General features: G+C 36.8%; 1 non-coding gene across 1 annotated transcript; it reads right to left on the reverse strand.

Moving 5' to 3' along the window:
- Nucleotides 1-454: 454 nt before the first annotated feature.
- LOC132651615 (U6 spliceosomal RNA) lies at nt 455-557 on the reverse strand. Its single transcript, XR_009589200.1, has one exon. It is a non-coding gene; the product is annotated as a U6 spliceosomal RNA (small nuclear RNA).
- Nucleotides 558-7,959: the final 7,402 nt, after the last annotated feature.

The raw sequence follows: 7,959 nt of genomic DNA on the forward strand, positions 1-7,959 counted from the left end.
GTATACTTGCTATTTTGATCATTATGTGGCAGGAAGAATTTTTTTTCTGGACTAATTTATAAGGTGTTCTATATACCTCTTGTGTTCTTATTGGCCACTTCTTTAAATTGGGGAAATTTGCTTTCAATGATTTTGTTGAAAATATTTTCTGGGCCTTGGAGGAGGCAATCTTCTTTTTCCTTTATTTCTATTATTCTTAAGTGTTTTTTGTTTGTTTGTTTTTTTTGTTTTTTATGAAGTCTTGAATTTCTTGGATGTTCTGTGTCAGATATTTTTAGTTTTAATATTTTCTTTGACAGATACCTCAATTTTTTCCATTGTATCTTTCACACCTGAGATTCTTTCTTCCATCTCTTGTAGTCAATTGGTTATGCTAAACTCTGTAGCTCCTGTTCTCTTCCCTAAGTTCATTCTCTCTACAATTCCTTTGCTTGTGTTTTGTTTAATTTCAACAAAACAAGTGGAACACTACAGGAATTTGCATGTCATCCTTGCTCAGTAATCATGCTAATCTTCTCTGTATTGTTACAATTTCAGGATATGTGCTGCCAAAGCGAGTTCCACATAATTCCTTCAAAGGATCATTAATAAAGTCACACGTCCTTGACTTGTGAGTTTCATATTATCACAGACTCCATTATTATTTGTTAAATACACAGATATGTCTTCATTTAGTGAATTACTTACTGTGAAAACCCTCCCTGACCAAGACAAATCTTTGAACAAAAAGCATTTAATTGGGACATTGCTTATGGTTTTAAAAAAACCATTTATTGTGTCACATCAGCAAGCAGTCATCTTGTTGTAGTCCTTCACTAAAACTTAGAGCTTTTCATACTTAACCACACCTGGTAGGCAGAGAGAGGGAGACTGAGAGACACAGAGAAAAATCTAGAGAGACAGATTCAAAAATACACGAAGATGGACAGAAACAAAGATGTAAAGTGAAAGAGACCTAGAGGCAGGTACTCCATTCTCTCTGGTCACTTTCTTTGGCATATCAATCTCAAAGCAAACCCTCCCATCATATAAATCCAAAAGGAATTATATTTTTTAATATTTTTATTTTAATTTTTATTAATTACAATTTATTCACATTGAATGCCACCATAACACTCCTTCCTTCCCATTCCAACCTTCACTCCCCCTTCTTCACACATGCCCCTTCATGTTTGGGGAGGACTTACTCTCATTCCTTCTGATCCTAGTCTATCATATCTCATCTGAAGTGGCTGCATTATCTTTCTCTGTGGCCTGGTATGGCTACTCCCCCATCAGGGTGTGGTGATCAAAGATGAGGCCAATCTGTTCATGTCAGAGGTAGTCCCAATTCCCATTACTATGGAACCCACTTGGATACTGAACTGCAATGGGCTACATCTGTGCAGAGGTTCTAGGATATATTCCATGCATGGTTCTTGATTGGTGTATGAGTTTCAGGAATGACCCCTGTGCTCAGATTTTTTTTTTTTGTTCTTCTGCTTTCCTTGTGGAGCTTCTGTCCTCTCCAGATCTTACTATTTACCACTTTCTTCATTAGATTCCATGAACTCTGCCAAATAGTTGGCCATAAGTCTCAACATCTGCTTTGAAATTCTGCAGGGCAGAGCCTTTCAGAGACCCTCTATGGCAGGCTCCCAACTTGTTCTCTGTTTTCACTTTCTTTTTATATCCAGCCTCTTTGCATTTCAGGGTGAGGATTGAGCATTTTAGCCAGAGTCCTCTCTCTTGATTAGTTTTTTAGGTGTACAGACTTTAGTAGGTTTTTCCTATATTATATGTCTATATGAGAGAGTATATACCATGTGTGTCTTTCTGCTTCTGGGATAACTCACTCAGGATGATCCTTTCTAGTTCCCAGCATTTACCTGCAAATTTGATGATTTCCCTGTTTTATATTGCTGAGTAATATTCCACCTTGTAGATATACCACAATTTCTTTATCCACTCTTCAATTGGGGGACATCTGAGTTGTTTCCAGTTTCTCACTATTATGAATAAATCTGCTAGAAACATGGTTGAGCAAATGTCTTTATTGTGTAGTGAGGTACTTTGGATATATGTCTAAGAGTGGTATAGCTAAATCTTGAGGCAGTGCTATTCCTAGTTGTCTGATAAAGGGTCAGATTGATTTCCAGAGGGTTGTACAAGTTTACATTTCCACTAGCAGGGGAGGAGGTTTCCCCTTTGTCCACAAATCTGCAGCATGTGTTGTCATTTGAGTTTTTATCCTTGCCATTTGAATGGGTGTAAGGTGAAATCTCAAGGTTGTATTGATTTGCATTTCCCTGATGGTTAATGAGCTGGAGCCTTTCTTTAAATATTTCTTTGCCATTAGATATTCCTCTATGGAATATTCTCTCTTTAGCTCAGTTCCCCGTTTTTTAATTGGATCACTTGATTTGTTGCTTTTTAACTTCTTTGTTCTTTATATGTACTGGATATTAGCCCTCTCTCACATAGAGGCTTGATGAATGTTCTTTCCCAATCTATAGACATTTGTGTTGTTTTGATGACAGTGTCCTTTGCTTTACAGAAAATTTTATTTTCATGAGCTCCCTATTATTGATCATTACTCTTAGAGCCTGTGCTTTTGGTGTTCTGCTCAGGAAGTTGTTCCCTCTGCTAATGAGTTCAAGGTTCTTCCCCACTTTTTCTTCTAACTGATTTAATGGAACTGGTTTTATGTTGAGGTCTTTGATCCACTTGGACTTCAGTTTTGTGCAGGTATGGATCTATTTGCATTTTTCTACATTTAAATATCCAGTTAGACATGCACCATTTGTTGAAGATACTATCTTTTTTGCATTGTATGATTTTGGCATCTTTGTCGAAGATGAGGTGTCCATAAGTGTGTACGTTCATTTCTTGTTCTTCTGTTCTGTTCCATTGATCCACCATTCTGTTTCTATGCCAGTACTATGCAGTTTTTTATTACTGTTTCTTGGTAGTACAGCTTAAGATCAGGGATGGATCTACCTACAGAAGACCTTTAATTGTAGAACATTGTGTTAGCAATTTTGGGCTTCTTGTTTTTTGATAGGAAGTTGAACATTTTTATTTCAAGGTGTTTAAAGAATTCTGTTGGTAATTAGATGGGAATTGCATTGAATCTGTAGATTTCTTTTGGTAAAATGGCCATTTTTACAAAGATAATCCTGCCAAGCCATGACCATGGAAGATTTTTAATCTTCTGATATCATCTTCTAATTCTTTCTTCAGAGTCTTGATTTTTTTTTCATTTATAAGTTTTTGACTTGCTTGATTAGAGATATACCAGGGTATTTATGTCTTTGAATGAATATAAGAACATATCAAAGATATCATCCACTATGACCAAGTCGGCTTTTCCCCAGGTATGCAGAGGTAGTTAAGTATACAGAAATCCATCAATGTGATCCACCATACTAAAAAAAAAAAAAAAAAAAAAAAAAAAAAAAAAAGAAAAAAGAAAAAAGAAAAAAAAACATGATAATCTACTTCGATGCTGAAAAAGCATTTGACAAAATCAAATATCCATTCATATTTAAAGTATTGGAGAGATAAGTGATACAAAGTACATATCTAAATATACTAAAGGCAATATACAGCAAACCTATAGCCAAAATCAAACTAAACCGAGAGAAACTGAAAGCAATTCTACTGAAATCAGGTACAAGGCAAGGCTGCCCACTCTCTCCATATCTATTCAACATAGTTCTGGAAGTCCTTGCTAGAGCAATAAGACAATTGAAGGAGATCAAGGGGATACAAATTTTGAAGTAAGAAGTTCAAGTATCACTTTTAGAAGATGATATGATAGGTGAGTGACCCCAAAAATTCTTCATGGGAACTCCTACAGCTGATAAACACCCTTGGAAAAGTGAATGGATCCAAAATTAACTTTAAAAAACTGATTTTTAAAACCCTCTTATATACAAAAGACAAAAATGGCTGAAAAAGAAATTAGGGAAAGAAAAGGAATTATATTATCTAATAAGGCCATTAACCTGTTCCTTATCAGACATTTCCTCACTGGGGACTAAACATGTTAAAAGATGAGTTTCAAGGGGCTTTGCAATTCAAATTACCAGTAAGAGGAAGAAGATGGAGGGACTTCTAGGCTAAAAGAACATAGTTATCCTGATAATTTGTTTTTCTATACAATGATTAAAGTCACAACAACTTCCAAGGACTAAAGAACAGGACTGTCAACTTCCTTTTGGGAAAATGTGTACTATTTCCATAATGGAGTATTATTCAGCTAAGAAAATGAGATCATATTTTCAGACAAATGGTTGGAACTAGGAAAAATCATCCTGGATGAAGTTACTAAAATGAAGAAACACAAATATGGTATGTATTCACTTATTAGGAGTTGTCCTAACAGTGTGTGAAAAAGTTTCAAGAGCCATTTATTGTGAACAAATAAGTCTTTGACTAGGGAAATTGTGTGTTAGTTAATTGAGTTGTTGGGCCAGGGTATCCTACAGAATTTTTCAAGCAACTAACACTGTTGTTATTAAATTATGTTGCTCTCTGCCCTCAAATGATAGATCAGTGCCATGTCTTTGTATCCACAGAGATGCTTCCTACTTCATCCAATGGGATTCTATATAGAGACCCACAATTTGATATTATGTGGAGAGAGACCTTAAAACCCACCTCTAAAATGGGACTTTCCTCTGAAATTTTACGTTCCCTCAGTTCTCTGCTAAGCCTGCAGGAGAGGAGGCACAGAGAGGGTCCTAAGAAGAGGGAACTGATGACACAAGGAGAAAAATGTCCTGAGAAGCAGGCCATGGAGGAAGCTAATGCAGTCAGCATTGGTGATACCTAATAAGCTAGGTTGAGATAGCAGGGTGCTCCTATCCTATAGGATAGGTCCTCCCCTGTCAGGGAACTAGAGAAAGGGCATAGGGGTAGGAGGAGAGTGGGTGGGAATGGAAGTAGAAGAGGGAGGTGGTAAGAGAGGAGATACAATGTGAACAAATCGTAATAAATAAACTGTGATCAAGGTGATGAAGCATAGAGTTCTTTTGGACTGATGGCTTCTCCTTGGAGGCTTGCCAGCACACAGCAAAGTTGAACTCATTTTTCTTTAAGGAACTCGGCACTGAAACTCTGATAATGTTCCAACGAGTATATAAAAAACGTATACTTCAATTGATGTATTTTAACAAAAAAAAATAGTGTGACACATGGGTAGGAATTTGAACCTGGGAACAATGGAAAAGGAGTGTAATGTATGTTAGATGAAATTCCCACATAATCAATAAAAACAATATGTTGAAAACTTTTATACTGACTTTTAACATGGAGAAGTGATTTTGCTAATGGAGGGCAGAGATGGACATTGTAAGGCATGCTTTGTAGAAACTCATTGTGTAGGAGAGAATCCTAGCCATGAACTAATGGTTACCCACCTACTTCATACCCTATGGGCAGAGGTGGCATCACTGTCCTGGCCCTAACACTACATTTAGAGGTTTTGTCTGCAAGACCACAGTTGGAAACACATCTGCTCTTGTGTCCTAGGTGTATAACACTGAACCATTTCACTGTTCTGAAGTCCCAAATTTAAATGTAAACCCCAGGACCAGGAGGGTTCCTCATGGACCACTGAATAGGAGGACATAGCTGCCCATCCAGCAAGGTCAGCCAAGGCAACTTTGCTCATAGAGGTTTCCAACACTCATGTGGAACAGAACCAGCTTAAATAGTTTATCTCCCCTCATTTCTACCTTTACACTCACAGGTTTCCTCTTTTTTAACAAAATCAGTCCCAGGAATTGTCTGGTTTCTGAAGGAGTATGGTAATTGGAATCCTGCCTCCTGGTCTTGGCAGATGCACTTCTTATCTAAGTTCTATGTCTCAGAGACTGTCCTTGGTGGTCTATGCAATCGGACTGTTCTGTGTCTGTTCTGTGTCTGTGCAGCAAGCTCCCTGCAACCTTCAGTACCAGACCACAAACTTTGTGTAACCTTGAGGAAATTTCTTGATTCATTGCCAGGTGGCACAGATGTGTTGCTACTGTGAAAAAAATTGCTTGTACCCTTTGCTTTACATGTGTTATTTGCTCATTCAGTAAACTGAGACTTGGTTAGGAATCTGTCTTGCCTCCATTCTTCATGACTCTGTCCCCCATTTACACTCCTTCTTTCAGGTGGACCCTTTTCTGTTGAATTAATGTTCTTTTGAAATGTATACACCTTGCCCTTTTTCATTCAAATGCTGATTTCTCTCCCTCAGTCTCTGGGTTCAATCTGGATATTGCATTGTGATAAACAGATCAAACTAAAACACCTAGCTGCTATGTTGTACAAAGGGAGGAGCCAGAGGACAGGAAAGAGGGGAGGAGCTGGGGACAGGAAATGAGTGGGAGAAAGGGGAGAGTTTGGAGAGAGAGAGCTGGAGGACAGATCTTGGAACTATGTGGAGATGGACTGGACATAATATTTCACAAAAAGCAAGTATAATCAGTAAAATCTAAATATTGGGAAACTATAAAAGCTTGGAATTTTAGGAGGGAGTAACTATTACCCAGCATTGTGTTCTAGGTTAACTAAATAAACCCAGTCTCTGTGTGGTGATTTGGTTATAGAGCTGTTTAGGACTAATAGCAGCTTTATCAGAAGATAAATCAATAGTAAATACTTATAGTCCCTTACAACAAATGGTGCCCGAGTAATCTAAGTATCCACACCCCATAAATCATACTCTATCATAATTTGTTGGGGAGATTAAGCTCCCAGTGAAAAAACCCAAAGTTAAAACCCAAAGTTAAAAACTCCCACTAAATTACAAGGAGATAGCTACAATATATATATAAAAATATAGGACTAAATCTTAAAACAGGTATGAGATACCTATAGTATGCTTACATTCTTAATTCAAAAGGAGTTTATATGAAGTTTATTTAAAACATTTGTTTTCTATTTTTCAAGGTAACCAGCTTATCTCCCTACTGGGAGGCTTCTCTAGGGAAATAGGTAGCAGCTTGGCATAATACAACAGGCATGCAAACACCCAAAAATATATTTTGATCTATCCAATCTTGTTTTGATTTCACCATGATAATGATTGCATGTTCAATAAAAAATGGTCACTTATATTGCTAATCCCTTTACATGGGAACAACTGTAAAACTGACTGAGACATAAAAATGTATCTCCAGCCAAAACTTCAACAGTACTTGGCCAATAAATCCTTGGCTATAATACCCTCAAATAGTATTATGCTAACCTTTTAATTGATATAGATTAAATTGCCTTACAGTTTAGTTTCATCCTGAACATTTCTTACATTCATAATTTTAGAACTCTATAATGCTTGTGAGAAATTATATGTTTACAGATGCTGGATCCAACCTGACAGAATCATTCTTCAGCATGCTGATACATTGACACATCTGTTCCAGCATCTCATCTTGCATGTTCCAGCATTCTGCCTTTTCTTGCTCAACTGCTTTAATTGCTGGTTCTCATCAAAGCCTGCTCCCAAAATAACATTAAAGAAGGCTACTAATCATAATCATAAAAGTTCCAAAGAGAACTTTCATTAAGCCTAAAATTTCTCAACATTCAAAGACTGGACCACAAATGTTATTGCCTGCTTAATTAACAATGTTTCCCAATTTTATTTGGGCCGTCTACAAGATTTCTACATGTCCAAAATGTCAGCTAGAAGAAATCCATGAGAACAATGTCAAATTTTCCTTAAAGGGGATTGGGTATGTTTTTGATTCTTTGCTAAGGTTTCAATACAGATATTGCATTGTGACAAACAGACTAAAATAAAACAGAAAGCTTTAATAAAGATAATTATTAGTAACTATTAATCTGATACACAACACTTTTCAACAAGCCCGAAGGATGGGTCAGTTGGTGTCAAAACAAGGGATCTTGAAAACAAGGGGCAACATGAGAAAGGCTGGTTTTGAAGCTCCAGATGCCTAAGAAAAAAAATGTGCTTCTTGA

The sequence above is a fragment of the Meriones unguiculatus genome (assembly GCF_030254825.1).
Source record: "Meriones unguiculatus strain TT.TT164.6M chromosome Y unlocalized genomic scaffold, Bangor_MerUng_6.1 ChrY_unordered_Scaffold_23, whole genome shotgun sequence".
Taxonomy (NCBI): Eukaryota; Metazoa; Chordata; class Mammalia; order Rodentia; family Muridae; genus Meriones; species Meriones unguiculatus.